Source organism: Lissotriton vulgaris, chromosome 3_2 (genome assembly GCF_964263255.1).
Source record: "Lissotriton vulgaris chromosome 3_2, aLisVul1.2, whole genome shotgun sequence".
Lineage (NCBI taxonomy): Eukaryota > Metazoa > Chordata > Amphibia > Caudata > Salamandridae > Lissotriton > Lissotriton vulgaris.
In genome coordinates, this window is record NC_141690.1 from 42,123,972 (window position 1) to 42,144,505 (window position 20,534).

Genomic DNA, 20,534 nt, shown 5'->3' on the forward strand with positions numbered 1-20,534 from the left:
AGTGGCAGGGATAGGACCTATGACCATAAAAACTTGGGAAAGATTGTCCCTCCTTACAAGAGTGGGGATGACATCCACAAATGGATAACTGCACTGCAGAGGGCCTGCAAAGTACAGAAGGTACCCCAGGAGCAGTGGGCGGCAATGTTGTGGCTCTCCTTTGCAGACAAAGGTAGAGACAAGCTCCTCACTGTCAGAGAAGAGGATGCTGATAATTGCAAAGTCCTGAAGAGTATTCTAATAGATGGGTTTGGCCTAACCACTGAGCAGTATAGAATACGGTTCAGAGATACCCAAAATACACAGACTCAGGACTGAGCTGACTTTGTAGATTGTGCTACTAAGGCTCTGGGGACAGGTTACTGGGCAGTAAAGTGTGATTATGCAGGATTGTATAACTTGATCATGAGGGAGCAGATCCTAAATAACTGTCAGAATCAGCTGTTGCATCAGCAGCTGGTAGACTCTGATCTGACTTCTCCCCAAGAATTGGGAAATAAGGCAGACAAATGGGTCAGAACCATGGTGAAGCAGAAGGTACAGAACCAATGTGGTGACCAGAAGAAGCAATATCCTAATAAGGGTAGAGAGAAGGGTAAAGACCAGATGTCTTCACAAGGCCCCCACAAATCTTCTACCGGTGGGGACTCCAGCCACCATTGCCCCTAAGGCAACTGTTCTCCCTAGTTCAGCTCCAATTGATGGTACTCAGTAGAAGGGTGTAGTAGGGTTAACCCTGGGTACTGAGATGGACTCTGGCCTAGTCAGAATACCAACTCAGGCTGTCTTGATCTGTAATAGAGGCATGGATATGTCCTACTCTGTGAGTCCCTGTTACTTGGGCAGGTACAGACAGCAGCTTTTGATCAATGGAAAATAGGCTTTTGCCTACAGGGATACAGGGGCAAGTGTCACTATGGTGGCACAAGACCTTGTTGACCCTAGACAGATCAGACTTGGTGAACTTTCCCAAGTGACCAATGCTAGCAATATCTGGACCAACCATGTCCTGGCAGTTGTTAATTTCTCATGGGGAGGGGTAACTGGCATTAAGAAAGTTGTGGTAAGTGCATACCTCCTTGTAGATTGCTTGCTTGGCAATGATCTAGAGACTTCGGCCTGGTCTGAAGTGGAGTTAAGGACCTATGCTGAAATGTTAGGAATCTCTGCACCTGTGTTTGCTGTGACTAGGTCACTGGCCAAAGTGTCTAAAACTGAACAGTCCCTGGATTCTGGAATAATAGACCAGGTTTTTTCCAAGAAAAGGAGCAGTAGGGTTAAGGCAGTGCCTCCCCCCCTGACTCAGAGTGATAATCAGTCTCTTGAGGGAGATGATTGTGCTCCTGAAGAAGGAACTGTCCCAGAGGAGCTAACGCCTGATCAGATTGAGTTCTTAGGGTCAGGTGGCCCTTTCAGGGCAGATCTGAGTCAGGAGCAGCTGAGCTGCACTTCTCTTGAACCCCTCTGACAGCAAGGTGTAGCTGAGGCTGCTGGGAATGCCAGTGGCACCCATAAGATGTATTTAAATGATGGACTCCTGTATTCAGAGAGTAGAGACCCAAGCCCGGTGCAGCCAGGAGGTTGGTTATACCTTTAAAGTTCAGGGGCTTCCTATTGACACTAGCCCATGATATTCCTTTAGCAGGACACATGGGTCAAAACAGGCCTTGAAACAGAATTGTCCCTCACTTTCATTGGCCCCACATGTCTGAAGACACAAATGAGTTTTGCATTCCTGTGTGACCTGTCAAGCCAGTGGTAAGGCAGGTGGCACCACAAAGGCCCCACTGATACCACTACCTGTGGTGGGGCTTCCCTTTGAGAGAGAGGGGATTGACATTGTTGGACCAATGTATTCTCAGACAGCATTTGGACACAGGTTTATTCAAGTGTACCCAGAGGCGATTCGCATTAGGACCACTATGGCACCTGTTGTGGCAAGAGCCCTCTTGGGAGTGCTCTCAAGAGTGGGGTTTCCTAAGAAGGTAGTATCTGACATTTATTTTTTTATTTATTTAAGGTTTTTATAGAGCGCGTAGTCACCCAAGAGTATCCCAGCGCTGTACCTCGTAATCCAGAGGGGAGGGAGAGCAGAAAAGTTGGGGGGGTTATGGGAAGAGGAGAGTTTTGAGCGACTTACTAAAGCGGAGGAGGTTCCGCTCAGTTCTAAGTTTCAGAGGAAGCGCGTTCCATAACTTTGCTGTGTGAACCGAGAAGCGGAGACCTCCTGAGCGGGCTTTCTTCACTCTGGGAATCACAATGAGGTTTCCGTGGTCCGAGCGGAGCACTCTCGTAGGTCTGTAGGGGGTGATACAGTTCCTAAGAATTGGAGGGCCTTCGTTGTGTAGCACTTTGTGAGCCAGGCAGAGGGCCTTGAATGCCACTCTTTCCCTGATCGGCAGCCAGTGCAGTTTCTTCAGAGTGGGTTTTGCAGAAGTTCTGGCCGGGGTGTTCGTAAGCATCCGGGCAGCGGCGTTCTGGATTTTCTGTAAGGTCTGGAAGGTGGCTTCAGGGGCTCCCAGATATATGGCGTTACTGTAGTCCAACCTGGACACAATCAGGCCTTGGATCAGCAGTTTCCGGGAGTTGAAAGGAAGGAGGGGGAGCACTTTCCTACATGACCTTAGAAGGCCGAAGCAGACGCCAGCCGTCTTCCTGGCCTGCGTTCTAAAGGTGAGATCTTTTTCTAACCATATTCCCAGGCTCTTGACTTCTGTCTTGGGGGCAGGAGGTTCACCAAGACAGGCGGGCCAGATGTTCGGGGGTAAAGAGGGCTCCTTTTGTCCCAGGAGTAGAATCTCTGTTTTTGACCCATTAAGTTTCAGGGCTGAGTCATTCATCCATCGGTGTATTTTGGAGAGACAGACGTGTAAGTTGGAGGGTTCTTGCTTGGGGTGAGATAGAGTTACCACCAGCTGAGTATCATCAGCATAGCTGATGATAGTAACTCCAAATGGGGTGACCACGTCCTCCAGTGGGGCCATGTACACGTTAAATAACGTGGGGCTTAATGACGAGCCCTGGGGCACGCCACAACGAAGGGGGATGGTAGGGGAGCGGCTGTCATTTTCCCAGACTTGGAAGGAGCGTTGGCAGAGAAATGATGAGAGCCATTTAAGGGCTATGTCTTTCACTCCAATGTTTCCCAGGCGTTGAGTTAAAACCTGGTGGCTAACCGTGTCGAAGGCCGCACTCAGGTCCAGGAGGATCACTGCCACTGATCCTCCTGTGTCAAGAATGTCTCTGGCCTTCTCCACTGCTGCAAGGAGTGTGGTGTCGGTGCCCTGACCTGGTCGGAAGCCCGTTTGGGAGCTCTTGAGTAGGTGGTTAGTTTCAAGGAACTGTGAGAGTTTTTAATTTACTAATTTTCCGCGACCTTGCCAATCCAGGGGAGGAGGGAGATGGGTCTATAGTTTGATAGGTCCTCAGGGTCTAGGGAAGGTTTCTTTAGAAGTCCTTTAACGACCGCTTCTTTCCAGCTATGAGGGACTTCGCCTTGGGAGAATGAGGTGTTGATCAAGTCGGTCAGCGGGGGCACTATGGTGTGGGTGATTTGTTTAAGGAACCGTATCGGTACTGGGTCACTGGGGTTGCCACTCTTGACGGAGGCGAATGTGGCGGCTACTTCCTTCATGGTAACCGGGCCGAGTGATACCAAGTGAGGGGAAGAGGAATTCAAAGGGGAATCCATCTGCAGGGGGGGGACGTCATTATCTCCTTCAGTAAGGTCGGATTCTGCAGCAGGGAGAGAGGCGAGGATTTTCTTAATTTTTTCATCAAAGAAGGTGGCTAATTTGACACATTTGTGTTCCGCTGCTTTGGGGTCCATACGTTTTTTTGGGGGGTCGGGAACATGAAGGAGCTCTATAAGGATGAGGAAGGTTTCCCCTGCAGAGCAGGAGGAATTCTCTATTTTTTCCTCATAAAAGGCACTTTTGGCGTTCCGGAGTGCAAGTTTATATGCTCTCAAGGATGTCTGGAATACCTCTTTCTTATTTGCAGACTTATCCTTCCTCCAAATGCGTTCCGACTTTTTGCACTCCTTCCTTAAGGTGTTCAATGCAGGAGTGTACCATGGAGCAGGATTGATCCTCTTGGTATGTTTAAACGTACTCGTGAGCGGAATAAGGCTGTCTACGGAATGGGTGAGCCAATCATTAAATTCTTTATCCGCGGTTTTGGGATCCAGGGAGGGGAGAGGGGTGGACTCTCTTAACTTAGCTTCCCAGTCCTCCGTTGCCAGCTTGTGCCACCGTCTAACGAGGGTCCTGGCTTTGGGTGGTTGAGTTGGGCGGTATTGAATTGCCAGTGCATGGGAACCAGTAAGTGGTCTGTCCATGGGAAGGGAATAGGTTCCTGGGTTTTAAATTTGCGAATATTCGTGAAAATCGGATCCAGAAGCTTGCCTTTTTCGTGGGTAGCTTGTGAGTTCATGAGATGCAGGTCGACTGACGCAAGATCTGTTAGTAGGTTAGCTGCGGAATTGTCTGTGGGGTCCAGGAAATGGAGATTACGATTCCCTAGGAGAAGGAAATTGGAGGCAGTGGTCGCCATTAGTGTGACATGATCCATTAACCCCTTCAGGGCTGATGACAAAGCCAGCTCGTCATGGGCATTACCTGTGCTGTACTTATGACGAGCTGGCTTTGTCATGAACAATGGGTATTCAGGATCCTCAGCACCCAGCGGGAAAACCCATAGCACCCAAGGTGTTAATGTGCTGGAGAATTCCCCAAGTGGGCCTGGCGGTCGGTAGACTAAGAGTCCGGAAAGAGAGATCGCAGGAGAGATCTGTAGATTGAAGTTACAGCTTTCACAATCTTTAACATTTCCGTTGTCGATCCTGCAGGTGAGGTGGTCCTTTTAAAGGATGGCTAGGCCACCGCCTCTACCGACAGGTCTATTGAGGGGGCGTATTTGATAGCCTGGCGGGACGGCATTGACCATGTCAAAGTCGTTATTCGGCGTCAGCCATGTTTCTGTAAGAAACAAAATATCCAGCGTGGAATTTTGGACGAGGATATTTATCTCGTGTGCATGTCTGACCAGGGACCTGCAGTTGAGGAGGCCAAGTTGGAGGGTTTGAGCACGTTCCTGCTCCTTCGGCATATTGCAGAGGGCACAGCCCGTAAGTGGGTTGTCTTCCATGTGGGTGATCGTACAGTTGGGATGTTTCTTCCTATTCAATGCTCGAAGCCTGTCTTGGGTGTACGTTATATGACTTTGTGAATCGGGCATAGTACCTGGGCCTAAGGCCGTCTGGGCCCGGACGGGCCCAGACGGGCTTGCCTTAGGCGCGCCTTCGGCGCGCAAACGGCGCGCCCGCTGCGCTCGTCCGCTGCGCGTCCGGTGGTTGCACATTTTTGAGCGGAAGAGAAGGGGCGTGTGGGCGTGGCCTAAGGGTGGGCGTGGCCTCGTCCCTCGCCGTCAATGGCAACTGGAATTGTTTGTATTGCTTCAGCCGTTCCGCTACAGCGATAGTTCCGCTGTGTGGGCGGTCTGAGGTTAGAATCTGGTGGAGCCAGAGGGGTGAGTGGAGAGTTTAAAATACAACACGCAGTTATTGTGACACAGAAAAACAATTTTTAAAAAGGCAGTTCGACTCCCGGCTTCCGCCTCAGGAGTATTCGAGGTTCTGTTTACCAGCGCTCGCATTCAGTGCTTTTATACAGATGGGCGTGTGGGCGTGGCCTAAGGGTGGGCGTGGCCCCGTCCCTCGCCGTCAATGGCGACTGGAATTGTTTGTATTGCTTCAGCCATTCCGCTACAGCGATAGTTCCGCTGTGTCGGCGGTCTGAGGTCAGAATCTGGTGGAGCCAGATGGGTGAGTGGAGAGTTTAAAATACAACACACAGTTATTGTGACACAGAAAAACGATTTTTAAAAAACAGACAGAGACGCAAACTTTATGTCTAGCTACTTGACTGCAATGTGGAATGAGTGTGGATTGAATTACAAATTCACCACACCCTATCAACCACAATGCAATGGTTTAGTTGATAGATTCAACAAAACCTTAAAGGGTATGATCAAGGGTCTCCCAGAAAAGCTTAGGCGGAGATGGGAAATCCTGCTACCCTGTCTTTTAATTGCATACAGAGAGGTTCCTTAGAAGGGGGTTGGTTACAGCCCTTTTGAACTTCTGTTTGGGCATCCTGTAGGAGACCCATTGTGTCTGGCATGACCTAAAGGCTGTACTGACTGTTTACCAGCCAGGACAGAAAGTGGGGGTGTTGGTGACTGTAGCCCCAGCAGCTCTCCAAGACAAGTGGAGTGGACCCCACACTATAATTGAACAGAAGGGAGAGGTTACCTATTTAGTAGCACTAGGAACTCCCTGGAGCCCCCATAGGGTGCTTCATGTCAACAGACTGAAACCATATGTTGACAGGACAGACATGGGTTTGCTCGTGGCTACTGATGAGGGACAGGAGGAGGAGAGTTACCCTCTCTCTCACCTGCTCTCAAAGAACCCTGCTGATGGGTCAGTTTATGGTGTAGCCTTGGCAGGCAGCCTCACTGCTCAGCAGCAAACTGATTACAGACAAGTGCTCAGTCAATTCAGACATATGTTCTCTCTGACTCCAAGTCAGACCACCTGGTGCACTCATGAAGTGGACACTGGGGACAGTCTGACTGTTAAAAATAAGATTTACATGCAACTTGATCATGTCAGGGACTGTATCCGGACAGAAGTCCAGAAAATGTTGGTTTTGGGAGTTATTGAACCCTCATATAGCCCTTGGGATAGTCCAGTGGTCTTGGTACTAAAGCCTCACACCCAGGGTGGTAAGAGAGAGATGAGGTTCTGTGTTGACTACAGAGGTCTCAATGCAATCACTAGGACTGATGCCCATCCAATCCCAAGAGCAGATGAGTTTATAGATACTTTGATCTCAGTCAAGTTTCAGAGCACATTCTATCTTACAGCTGGCTACTGGCAGATCAGATTAGCTGATGATGCAAAGCCAAAGACAGCATTTTCAACCGCTAGTGGACACTATCAATTTGTGGAAATGCCCTTTGGTCTGAAGAATGCACCTGTCACTTTTCAAAGGTTGGTGATCAAATTCTTAACAGGCCTGAAAGACCAGAGTCAGGTTGTGTACCTGGGCCACCTTGTGGGTGGAGGCCAGGTTCAAACATTGCAGAGCAAAATCCAGGCCATAATGGACTGCGTTGCTTCAACTACGCACACTCAGGTCAGAGCTTTCTTGGGCCTGACTGGGTACTACAGGAGATTTGTCAAGGGGTATGGTTCCATTGTGACACCCCTGAATGACTTAACTTCTAAAAGGATGCCTAAGAAAGTTCAGTGGACAGTTAGCTATCAAAAGGCATGTGATGACCTGAAGCAGGCCATGTTCACTGCACCAATTCTGCAAAGTCCTAACTACTACAGAGAATTCATTGTCCAAACAGATGCATCTGATTTGGGGTAGTGGCTGTGCTATTACAATTGAATTATGAAGGTCAGGACCAGCCAGTAGCTTTTATTAGCAGAAGGCTGACCCCTAGAGAGAAATGTGGGTTACCTATTGAGAGGGAGGCCTTTGCTGTGGTTTGGGCTCTGAAGAAGCTGAGGCCATACTTGTTTAGCACTCACTTCACTGCTCAGACTGACCATTAGCCCCTCTTATGGCTAAAACAGGTGAAGGGTGAACACCCCAAACTTTTAAGGTGGTCCATGTCCCTACAGGGGATGGACTATACAGTGGAACACAGACCTGAGGGTAAACATGCCAATGCAGATGGACTCTCCAGGTATTTTCACTTAGAACATGAAGACTCAACTGGTCAAGGTTAGTTTAATGTCCCTGCGCTTGGGCGGGATGCGTAGGAGAGTAGGATCTGCTTACTATGGTTACCCCCACTTTTTGCTGGTGTTTCACTGTTTTTCAACTTTAGTCTGGCTAGGACCCTTATAACCAGGACCCCAGCCTAGCTGCTTTCTCTCTAAAATAATTGCATGTACATTAGGTATATTCCATATTGGTTACTGGGTTACCCTTGTGAGTCCCTAGCATATGGTACCTTAGGTATTAAGGGCATAGCTACCCCAAAGGCCTACAAGGGGCTGAAGCATGTATTATGCCACCCCTTGGAAAGCTTCCAAAATGGCACCACAGGTCTGCTACGCAGCCTGGGTAAGGTGGTGCATGCACCCCTTACTAAGATATAGGTTACCTATATCTACCTTTTATCACTGACACATATCACTCATATGGCAGGCCTTATGAATCCTGAAGGCAGAGTGCTTGGTTTTGTGTGAGAGTGTTGTGAGAAGTTAGCCTGGCACATGATGTCGACTAGTTCTATTGGGCACCTTTCACCAGTCTAAGCGACCTCTATTGATGGTGGTTGTAAAGTCAACCTAATAGAAAGCTATCCTAGGGCTAGCAGTGGCAAGCAGTCTTTAGGTCAAGACTTCAGAGAGCGACTTAAGCCAGTTGTTTTACCAAATATAATCTATTTAGTACCAAATGAAAGCACACCACACAAGGTATATATCAAATATATATGTATTTATTCTAAAGACAACCCCTCTGCACTCTTTATGAGGTCAGAGGTAAAAGTACAATAAAGTTACTTAATTAGTATACGATAAGTTGCACAGTATACGTTTTGCCCTAGGAGCCTCACACACCATATACTAAAATAGTGGTATAAGAACCATGTAAGAATTAGAAAGCAGGCCTGGGGCCTATGAAATAGCTGGGGCTACTCTAAACAACCAAGGGTTAGGATGTAGGAGGCCTACAGGAGAAACGTGCAGTGACTTAACACAGCCGCGGTTTACCATTGACTTTCTATGGGAAACAAACAAATTACAAATTTACAATTTACAGACACTTCTAAATGAACTAGGATGGAACCCTTTTAGACCTAGACACAAGAAGTGCCAATACCCTTGAGACTACCAGAGTACTTGTGTTACCTCACCCACGGAAGCTGGTTCATAGGTCTCTTTTGGTGTCGGGTTTCGTCGTCGATTTCAATGGAGATCTGCAAAGAAGTGCTGAAGGTGACCAGAGGAAAAGTGTCCGGGTGGATCGAAGGGTGGATCAAAGATCTGTAGAACCTGAAAGCAGAACGGACAGAGTCTGGGCCACTTGCCAGTGACCAGGGCGGCGACAGGAAGATACAACCAGATGTCGGGTGATTTCATGTGACGAGGTGAAGCTAGTCTCTTCAGCCACGAGGACCAGGAGGTGTCGATGACAACCAGGAGCTGGATTCTAGCTGTCCCACAAAGGATCTAGTTGACTGCGGTGTCGGTATTCTGATTGGACCCAACAAGCCTTGGCAAACGCAACCCACACAGGATGTCGAGATGGACTTCGGTGCAGACCTGCAAGGTCTGTGGAACTTCTCCTGTGCAGGGAAGTTGGAGCAAGCCTGGAGCAATCAGGAAAGCAAGTTAAAGAGAAGGTTTGTCTTCTTGGGGGCTCACTAGCCAACGGACTATGAATTGCGAAGATGCGTCAAACGGAAATGCACAAAGCGATGAGGGATAAAAATGAGATTTTCCTTACATCAGGAGTATCGGACCTATATTATGTTAGCATCATGTATATACATGTACCTTTTCTTCTGATATATACATATATGCTTTGTAGGAAGGACAGTAGTTTTTTACTCCTAGCATATCCATTGATAACAGGAGCAGACCGAAAAACCATACAGACCTCATTTTCAAACATTTGGTCGAACAAGGACTGTAATTACGTGATACTCTTCGGTGGTTGTCAAGCCCCAGTTCATTTGAGTTACTGAGAGCAGCTGAAAGTAGACTGTTTTCTCCACTGTCCTGGGAATGAATGTCGCTTCTGGCTATGGGTGCGATAAGCGCATTCCTCGAGGCGCCGTGCCTACACTCCCGGGCACCAAGACGAAAGGGAGTTACCCCTCCCGGCCTTCCCAGTAATAAATAGTTTAGCTTTGAAACTAATCATATGTGCTATATATGGTCCTTCCCTGGAGCTCGAGGGCCAACTGGTGTTTTTCCTTTTACAGTGATTATGGGTGTTGAACCAATAGTTATATAATCGCGTGTTTGAATACGAGCCAGCAGTCTTCTCCGCACACCTGATGGGTGAAGGTGGGAGAGGCTTCTCTATAGAGTATTTTGCCTAATAAACGATTGCACCTTCTTCACTGTCAACTGACTGATTATTTGGTAATGGGATTGGGCTATTGATAGGTATATCCCTTTACGTTATTTTCTGGTACTTCAGCGAGCCCACGGGCCACTCGTGGAGTGTGGAGCTCTGTGCTTCGGTGCAAAAGGTGCTTGGGACTGGGGCTTCAAGCACCTCAATGCACAACTTTGGGATACCTCGGGAAGTTGATGCAGGTAGCAAAATGCAGGATATCCAGGAGTTCTGGTCCCACGTCTCTCATGTCTGCCACGGGTCTCAGCTTTGCTGGGAGCAAAGGTCAGGTCAGAGATGTCTGGAAGTCTGTGTCCTGTGTCGCAGATTCTTCGGGATCCAGTGGGAGCCTCAAAAATGCAGACCGGCAAAGATGCTTTTGGTGCCTGTTTGAACAGGGTGGTTACTCCTTGACCACAAGGGGGATATCTTCCGTCTTCTAGTTAAAATGGAATGTCGAAGGTCCAGGATATATGTTTCAGAGTTTCGTCCAGGGTAATCTAAAGTCCTAGGGACTGGGATCCTATACTTATACTAAGTTTAGGGGTTGCACTAACTTTAAGGGCCCTCCTATGGGTGGACCTGGGGTGGTGGGAGTGGTTACACCCCTTCCCCTTTGTCCAGTTTTGCACCAGAGCTGGGGCTGAGTGCCAGTAACTACATGTCTTCTCCCTCTAGAAGGGTGGAATACTACCTCCGCCACCAGAACTAGTGGGGGGGGGTAGTATTCCAAAGTGTTTGACACCTTACACAACATGTTTTTATAAAGCCAAACCAAAGTTATCATTAACCGCAATGATTATAATGCACTTAAGAATATATGGTATGGGTATATTTTAGAACAGCTATAAGGAGATGGTTTAGAAAGCTTCGGAAGAGCTCAGCTTATGCTAGGGCATCCTCTCACATAAAACCAAGCACTCTGCCTCCAGGATTGTTGAGGCCTGCCATAGGAGTGACCTATAGCTGTATATGTGTCTATATGTATATATAGATATAGGTATACTATATCTAAGTAAGGGGTGATTACACCACCTTACCTAGGCTGTGTGAACTGACCTAAGGTGTCAGTTTGGAAGGCAAACATGGGGTGGCACAATACATGCTGCAGCCCTAGCAGGCCTAGGGTCCACCTATGCCCTGGGTACCTATGGTACACTATACAGGGGTTCACAAGGGTGACCTAGTAACCAATCTGGTATGTACTCAAAGTACATGGTATCAATTTAGAGAGAGAACAGCTGGGCTGTGGGCCTGATGAGCAGGTCCACAGCCACACTGAAGTCGAAAAACCAGATAATGACAGCAAAACATGGGGGTAACCATAGGAAGCAGACCCTACTCTCCTACACAACTCCCCCCAAACGCAGGGACATTAAACTAACATTGACCAGTTGAGTCTTCATGATCTAAGTGGAAATATCTGGAGAGATAATCTGCATTGGCATGGTTACTCCCAGGCCTGTGTTCCACTGTATGGTCCATCCCCTGTAGGGAAATGGACAACCTGAGCAGTTTGGGATTCTCACCCTTCATCTGTTTTAGCCACAATAGGGGCTTATTGTCTGTCTGAACTGTGAAGTGAGTACCAAACAAGTATGGCCTCTGCTTCTCCAGGGCCCAAACCACAGCAAAGGCCTCCCTCTCAATAGCTGACCATTGTTTCACTCCAAGGGTCAGCCTTCTGCTTATAAAAGCTACTGGCTGGTCTTGACCTTCATCATTCAGTTGTGATAGTACAGCCCCTACCCCCAACTCAGAAGCATCTGTTTGGACAATGATTTCTTTGGAGTAGTTTGGACTTTGCAGAATGGGAGCAGTGCACATGGCTCGCTTCAGGTCATCAAATGCCTTTTGACAGCTGACTGTCCACTGAACTTTCTTGGGCATTCTTTTAGAAGCTAAGTCATTCAGGCGTGTCACAATGGAACCATACCCCTTGACAAATCTCCTGTAGTACCCAGTCAGGCCCAAGAAAGCTCTGACCTGAGTCTGGGTAGTTGGAGCAACCTAGTCCTTTATGGTCTGGATTTTGCTCTGTAATGGTTGAGCCTGGCCTCCACCTACAAGGTGGCCCAGGTACGCAACCTGACTCTGCCCTTTCTGGCACTTGATAGCCTTGATAGTTAGGCCTGCCTTTTGCAGGACCTCCAAAACATTTTTCAGGTGGATCAGGTGATCTTCCCAGGTGGCACTAAAGACAGCAATATCATCAAGATACGCTACACAGTAGTAATCCAGGCCTTAGAGGACTTTGTTCACCAACCTTTGAAATGTGGCAGGTGCATTTTTCAGACCAAAGAGCATCACCACAAATTGATAATGCCCACTGGGAGTTGAAAATGCTGTCTTTGGCTTGGCCTCCACAGCTAACCTGATTTGCCAGCAGCCAGCTGTCAGATCAAATGTGCTCAGATATTTGGCTGAGGCCAACTTATCTATGAGCTAATCTGCTCTGAGTATTGGATGGACATCTGTCCTGGTGACAGCATTGAGACCTCCATAGTCTACACAAAACCTCATCTCTCTCTTACTACCCTGGGTGTGAGGTTTTGGCACAAGGACTACTGGACTGGCCCAAGGGCTCTCTGAGGGCTCAATCACTCCCAATTCCAAAATGTTCTAGACTTCTGTCCTGATACAGTCCCTGACATGATCAGGTTGCCTGTACATCTTATTTTTAACAGGCAGACTGTCCCCAGTGTCTACTTCATGAGTACACTAGGTAGTCTGACTTGGAGTCAGTGAAAACATATGTCCTTATGCCTGCAGAACTTGTCTGCAGTCACTCTGCTGTTGGTCAGTGATGCTGCCTGCCAAGGTTACACCATCAACTGAACTATCATCAGGGTTCGGAGAGAGCAGGTGTGGGAGAGGGTCACACTCTTCCTCCTGTCTTTCATCAGTAGCCATGAGCAACCCTGTGTCTGCCCTGTCAACATATGGTTTCAGTCTGTTGACATGAAGCACCCTGTGAGGGCTCCTGGGAGTTCCAAGATCAACCAAATAGGTGACTTCTCCCTTCTGTTCAACAATAGCGTGGGGTCCACTCCACTTGTCTTGGAGATCTGCGGGGGACGCTGGCTCCAACACCCACACTTTCTGTCCTGACTGGTAAACAGTAAGTACAGCCTTTTGGTGATGCCTGGCCTTCTAAAATTCCAGACGTGCCTCAAGGTTTCTGGATGCCTTTTTCTTATACTCCTCCATCCGGGAGCGGAGACCTAGTACATAGTCCACAATGTCTTGCTTGGGAAGTTTTAGAGGTAACTCCCATCCTTCCTTCACCAGACAAAGGGGTCCTCTTACAGGATGCCCAAACAGAAGGTCAAAAGGGCTGTAGCCAACCCCCTTCTGTGGGACCCCTTTATAAGCAAACAAAAGGTAGGGTAGCAGGATATCCCATTTCCGCCTGAGCTTTTCTGGGAGACCTTTGATCATATCCTTTAAGATCTTGTTGAATCTTTCCACTAGACCATTGCACTATGGGTGACAGGGTGTGGTGAACTTATAGTTCGCTCCACACTCCTTCCACATTGCAGTCAAATAACTAGACATGAAGTTTGCACCTCTATCTGATACAACCTCCTTAGGAAAACCCACTCTTGAGAAACCTCCCAGGAGGGCCCTTGCCACAACAGGAGCTGTAGTGGTCCTAAGGGGAATAGCTTCTGGGTATCTGGTTGTATGATCCACTACCACCAGAACAAACCTGTGCCCAGAGGCTATTTGGGGATCCATTGGTCCAACAATGTCTATCCCACTTCTTTCAAAGGGAACCCCCACAACAGGTAGTGGTATAAGGGGGGGCTTTGTAGTGCTTCCTGATTTGCCACTGGCTTGGCAGGTCACAGAGGAGCGGCAAAACTCCTTGATGTCTTCTGACATGTGGGGCCAGTGAAAATGTGGAACAAGCCTGTCCCAAGTTATGTTCTGGCCAAGATGTCCTGCAAAGAGAATATCATGGCCAAGTGTCAAAAGGAAGCCCCTGAATGCCAAAGGCATGACCAACCTCCTGGAAGCACGAGGCTTAGGGTCTCTACCCTCTGAACACAGGAGCCCTTCATCCCAGTAAAGTTTATAGGTTCCACTAGCATTCCCTGCAGCCTCAGCAGCAGCTTGCTGTCTGAAGGGTTCAAGAGAATGGTAGTCCAACTGCGCCTGCCTTAGATCTGCCCTAGAAGGTCCCCCTGTCCCAAGAAATTCAACCTGATCAGGCTCAAGCTCTTCCAGGACAGTTCCTTCTTGGGGCTCACAATCAGCTTCCTCAGTAGGCCTGAGGCGGAGGGAAGGCACGGCCTTAACCCTACTGCTCCTTTTCCTGGAAGGCAACTGGTCCATTATTCCAGAAACCAGTGTCTGTTCAGTGTTGCAATTTTTGACCTGTGACCTGCCATATTATCAAGCACAGAGTTAAAAAGTTCTCCACTTTGTCGGCAGAAAACTGCTGCTAAAGCGGCAATAATGGGCTTGATAATATGCCCTTAAGAATTCCAATAGAAGCCCATGTTGACACCGGAACATGGGCTTCTATTGGAATTCTCAAGGGCATATTATCAAGCCCATTATCACCGCTGCAGCAGTTTTCTGCTGCCAAAGTGGCGATAATTTTAACTCTGTTTCTTGCTAATATGCACCTTAGTCATACATGACAGTTATTATAACATAAATCCAATATATACAGAAAATCCCACATATCAGTAACTTTTACAACTCATTCTCTAAAAACATCATAAAGTGCACATGGCGAGCACGTACTGACAATTTTAAAAAGGAACCTACATGCCCGTTAACTTGTCATTTTCTAATTTACGAATTGTTAAGTAGGCATCTTCTAGGTGTGTGGGTCATGTGTTCTTAAAAAATGGGAGCAAATGCTGATGGGTGTATCGACTATAACATTTACCAAAAAATAAAAAGTGGAGTGTTGTCTGCCCACTCCTGTCATCACATGGGCAAGGTAGTGACCCAGGCTCGCAGTATACCCCGAAGGAAAACAAAGGAGATATTTGACTCTATCAGCCCTTAGACAAACCATAAATCCTCTCTCCCAGCGTCCGATTGGCTTTAAGAGGTAACTAGGTAGGGAACTAGATTCTTCAGCAACTGGCAAATAACTTTCAACAGATTTTTTCTGGGTCTCTCTTTTGAATCCTAAAGTTTTGCAATGGTCACATAAACCCACCGAATCACCTTTTTATTCATGTCAGCGGAGTCTTCCAGGTTTGTAAAAATATAGGCATGGTTGCTACTACTCAGGACATCCCTTGTAGCATGTTTATAATGTGTTTTAAACAATACACAGATCACAGATGATGGATGCCACGGCTCACCTGTGTTCTACACGTGTGGTTTACGCCATGTGTGTTTAAGGGTGCATGTCACATATAGATACCAGTCAGATATGATATCTAATTACTGTCATATTGTGTTTTCTTTTGCAGGTTGGGGTATAGATATGCCAGTACCAGTTTAAGGGTGCTGCACAAATTGTCATAAATGTACTTCACTGAGGTCCTGACCATCTGCAAAAAGTGTAGGTAGATCCATTTCTGGTCCTGAGGAATTGCCATTAATAGATATAAGGCACAAAACATGTTGGCCTATTACACCAGCACATATTCCGACATACCTTAGAGTGGGAGTGTGCGTCCTTTTAGTTTTAACCAGGGTAGTGACCACAATTCATTAAAATTGTTCTGAGTGGATCACTAACCCCTGTATTAATTTCACAGTCATACACAGTATCACCACCTACACTCTTATCATACACTAGGGCCCTCACACGCACTGCACTCAACGGCTAAAGGAAGAAAAGATCTTCGCAAAGTTACGGCGCCTGATCGGGTATTGCATTACCGACTCGAGTAGGAGCAGACCCAATGATGAAGCAAGACACCTGCTTGCTGAGTGTGTGAGGGTGTCTTTTCCAAAAAGGAGGCATCCCTTATCCTGCCCTTGTGAATATCCACACACTAGGGTTCACTTGTGAGATCACTTACCTCTGCATACATCACTAATTAGGAACTGCATACCCTTGTTGTTTATACTTAAAGACTTTGACACACTGTACCTGCTTTCTGCTAACTGGGAGGCCTCTATCCCCTGTGTTGATGATCAGTTGTTAGGGGGGCCAGCCCAGTCTCTTCCGGGCTCCGACGGGCATGGACGGGCCTGCCCTGGGCCCGGGCGCGCTCGCACCTGTCCCGTGCTGCGGGAGCCCTGGAAACTTCTTAAGCGTCTCCCAGCGCTTGGGGCATGCGTGGGCGGGTTGCACGCTGCTGTGTATGCTGGGGCTTGTAGTCCTGGCCGGCATCCCCCACTCGCAGCTGGAACCGGGACTGTAGAATGCCCGAATGTCTCTCCTGGTGGTGGTGGCAAGAGGGAAGCAGTGAATCAGCAGACACCAAGTAAGATTGGCTCCTGCGCTGGGGGAGCCCTGCAAACTTCTTAAGTGCATCCCAGCACTTGGGGCATGCGTGGGGGGCGTGTGTGCCGCTCGGATGCTGGGTCTTGTAGTCCTGGGTGGCATCCCCCATTTAAGGCCTAGCCGGGACTGTAGAATGCTCAAAGGACTCGCCTAGCGGTGGCGGCAAGAGAGGAGCAGTGAAGCAGCGCACACCAAGTAAGATTGAAATTCCGCCTGTGGAGAAAAATAACTGCGAATGCCAACTTGCATAGGGAACTGCGCAAATCATGAGCATTTCTATTCTAACACACCCTCCTTTTAGCATGAGCTAAAACATTTTCCAACAGCAACCGAAAAACAGGGAACCATAAACAGTGATACAAATTCATAACAATAAAGCCTTATGAGCATTTCATTTTACCAACATCAAAAATGCCCTCCTCTATATTCATGAGATCCTCAATGTCTTTTTGTACCATAATGGCGGCATTGGTATCGGGAATCAATGTTTTACTTTTACTGATGAGAATAGTGGTGCAATAGGAGCAACATAAGGGAAGGCACTGAATAAAGGCACAACAAAGCCCCAAGATCACAATCAGGTAAATCACATTTTCAAGAATCCAGTCCCAGCAAAAAGACACCAACTCCAATTTCCACTTTCCATTCCCTTGACATTCTCAAGGATATCTAAGATGTATTTGGTAATATTCCTTTCCATATTCTTGATCCCGACTACACAATGTGCTCCCACTACCGCACATACACCACCACTCTTGGCTAAAATAACATCAACTGCGACTCTGGTCTGAACTGAATATATTCGCATACTCTCCAACTGAGTAGTGATGTCACATAAAGCTGCCATAGTAGTATTAGATAAAATTAGCAGCTTGCACCTAAAATGTTCTCTAGCTTTCTCACCCGAGCCATAGAGGTACCGCCCAATGTGAAAATGTATGAGAGGATGTATCCAAAAGTGATCCCATTACTGTAATTATTTACCTCAATATCGGTCACTCACTTACAGAATTCCTTTGTTAAAGTCCGTTTAACCCAACGTACATTAGGCTTAGCCTATTTACAGGGAACGCCTAAGGGCAAGACAATCCCAAGACCTACTTCGTCTCTACCGTTGTGGACGTTGGAATATGTACCGTTAGACAAGAAGTAAAACCCAGGATGTACATAAATCAGTTCTTCAAAATCTACTGCAGCATACCGAGTTTTCATCCAAAAGTATTCTAAAGGGATCATATTCTTGTACAGCACTATTCCAGAACAGTTGATATACAAAGAACTATATGTGGTATTCATGATAGGGCAGCAAGCAGGATAATACCCATCCTCTCGGTTGACTATCAATTTCTTGTGATGCCAGCCAACCAAAGTAACATTCTGTTCTTCCATATAAAAATCACAATATGTAGTGTTATCACAATCTGGATAACCCATCCAAAATTGCTTTCTATAATCTAAACAAGATCCTGTATAGCTGAACCCCAAAACTCCCTTCACTTCTGTAAATTGTGGTGGACAAGTATATGTATAGTTTACAATGGATATGCAGTCCATAAACTAGTGACAGATTCAGTGGGGTAACAAGATGTCCCTTCTCCGAAAAATCTCTTGTGTGTGTCTAGAAATACATTACTCTGGCTGTTCTTTTATTTATTTTCAGGAGGGTAACCTTACCCTTACTGCGTAGAGGCATAGTTTGATCATTTTCCAAAATTCATGACACTAAACACAATATTATTATCAGAAAACCTACAAAACAATACATAGTGTTTTCCTTTTTTGCATCCACACCATATCATGCTGGGCAACAAGAACCATTGGCTGTTCTTCCTCAGCAACCTGTCTACCAAAGGGATGCATAACATATAATAAAGGGGGCCAAAGTGCAATAAGATATACATGTTCCCAGTGTATGTCTGAGCCTCACTGGTACAGGCTCCTATTATCCATTAATAAGTTGGCGCTCTTGAGCATCGGCGATGGAGCTTGCTCTGCCCTAAGCTCTTTAATTTATCCAACGTTGATCCAGATTGTATACCTTCAAGGTAGCAAATACAAGGAGATGATGAACAGAGCGCTGAAACTTTTCAGACACTCACCTCCAGTCAAAGATCTGGGTTGAATCCATCATCGTTCTTTAGCTCACTTTGCCAAACCAGCTCAGACACAGCTATAAGCAAATCAGTCTTGACCCCTTGCCTTATGGGAACAGTCCAGCCCGAACTGCCAGGCCATGTCTTCCCTGGACTGGAAAGAGGCATCCTGCGACCGGCTTTGGGCTAACAGCCCTCATAAGCCAGGCTAGCTTGAATCCAGTGGCAAAGTGAGCAAAGGACCCACGTCTGGGAATACCCTGCCAACTTAGGGCGAACAAAGTAAACACAAGGAGATGATGGGCGGAGCGCTGGAACTTTTCAGACACTCACCACCAGTCACAGATCTGGTATGAATCCATCAATGTTCTTTAGCTCACTTCGCCACCCCAGTTCAGACACACCTATATGCAAATCCGTCTTGACCCTGTGCCTCATGGGAACAGTCCAGCAGGAACTGCCAAGCCATGTCTTCCCTGGACCGGAAACAAGCATCCTGGGACCAGTTTAAGGCTAGCAGCCCTCATAAGCCAGGCTAGCTTGAATCGAGTGGTAAAGTGAGCACAGGACCCTAGTCTGGGCATACCCTGCCAACTTAGGACAAACAAAGCAAGCACAAGGAGATAATGGACGTAGTGTTGAAACTTTTCAGACACTCACCACCAGTCACAGATCTGGGTTGAAACCATCATCGTTCTTTAGCTCACTATGCCACCCCAGCTCAGACATAGCTATATGGAAATCAGTCTTGACCCTGTGCCTCCTGTGAACAGTCCAGCCCGAACTGCCAAGCCATGTCGTCCCTGGCCTGGAAAGAAGCATCCTGGGAAAGGTTTCGGGGTAACAGCCCTTATCAGCCACGCTAGCTTGAATCCAGTGGCAAAGTGAGCAAAGGACCCACCTCTGGGAATACCCTGCCAACTTAGGGCGAACAAAGTAAACACAAGGAGATGATGGACGGAGCGCTGAAGGTTTTCAGGCACTCACCACCAGTCACAGATCTGGTATGAATCCATCAATGTTCTTTAGCTCACTTCGCCACACCAGCTCAGACACAGCTATATGCAAATCAGTCTTGACCCTGTGCCTCATGGGGACAGTCCTGCCCGAACTAGGCATAAAGGGTACCTCTAGAACGACCTATATTGCTTTTACCAAAGGAATATATCCTAGAAACATTCACATTTGAAGGATGCTAAATATAGAAGCCAAAACATCAAGATATTATTAAAACATATTTTTATTTATCTTTTTATATATTTAAGTTTGAACTATTAGTTTATAGAGATTTGTGCATCTGTACATTTCATTTTATCGCATAACATCGCTGACATAAGTTCATAAACATTCATTATATAATTTATACAATTGAATAAAGTGCAGATTAGAAAAAGGATGTGCCCCTAACAATGTAATATATTACTAACATACATACTCTCTCACATACCAGTCATACCTCTACATTGATTTAAAAATACATGACAACATATAAACAAAACTAAACACAATAGAACAATAACCCGAAGGTATAATTGGTGGTTCACAGTTGGAGCATAGATTTTAACAATTCTACCAATTAATCATTGATCTGTGTGTCATTGACCAATCTTTGATTCATTGTCCAGATCTTTTTGGATGTACGGCCTACGTACGTTTCGGTTATAGAATCACCTTCCTCAGGGCCAAAGAAAATAGAACAAAAGACAAGAATAGAAAACAGACTAACATATATACTAAATCTCTACAAAAGTTAAAAAGACAGGGGCAGTGCAATGTTTTTCTTTTTTCTGAAAATAAAAGAAACATTTGTAAACATATAATCATTCTTTAAGTTTTGCATAAGCACATATATGACTT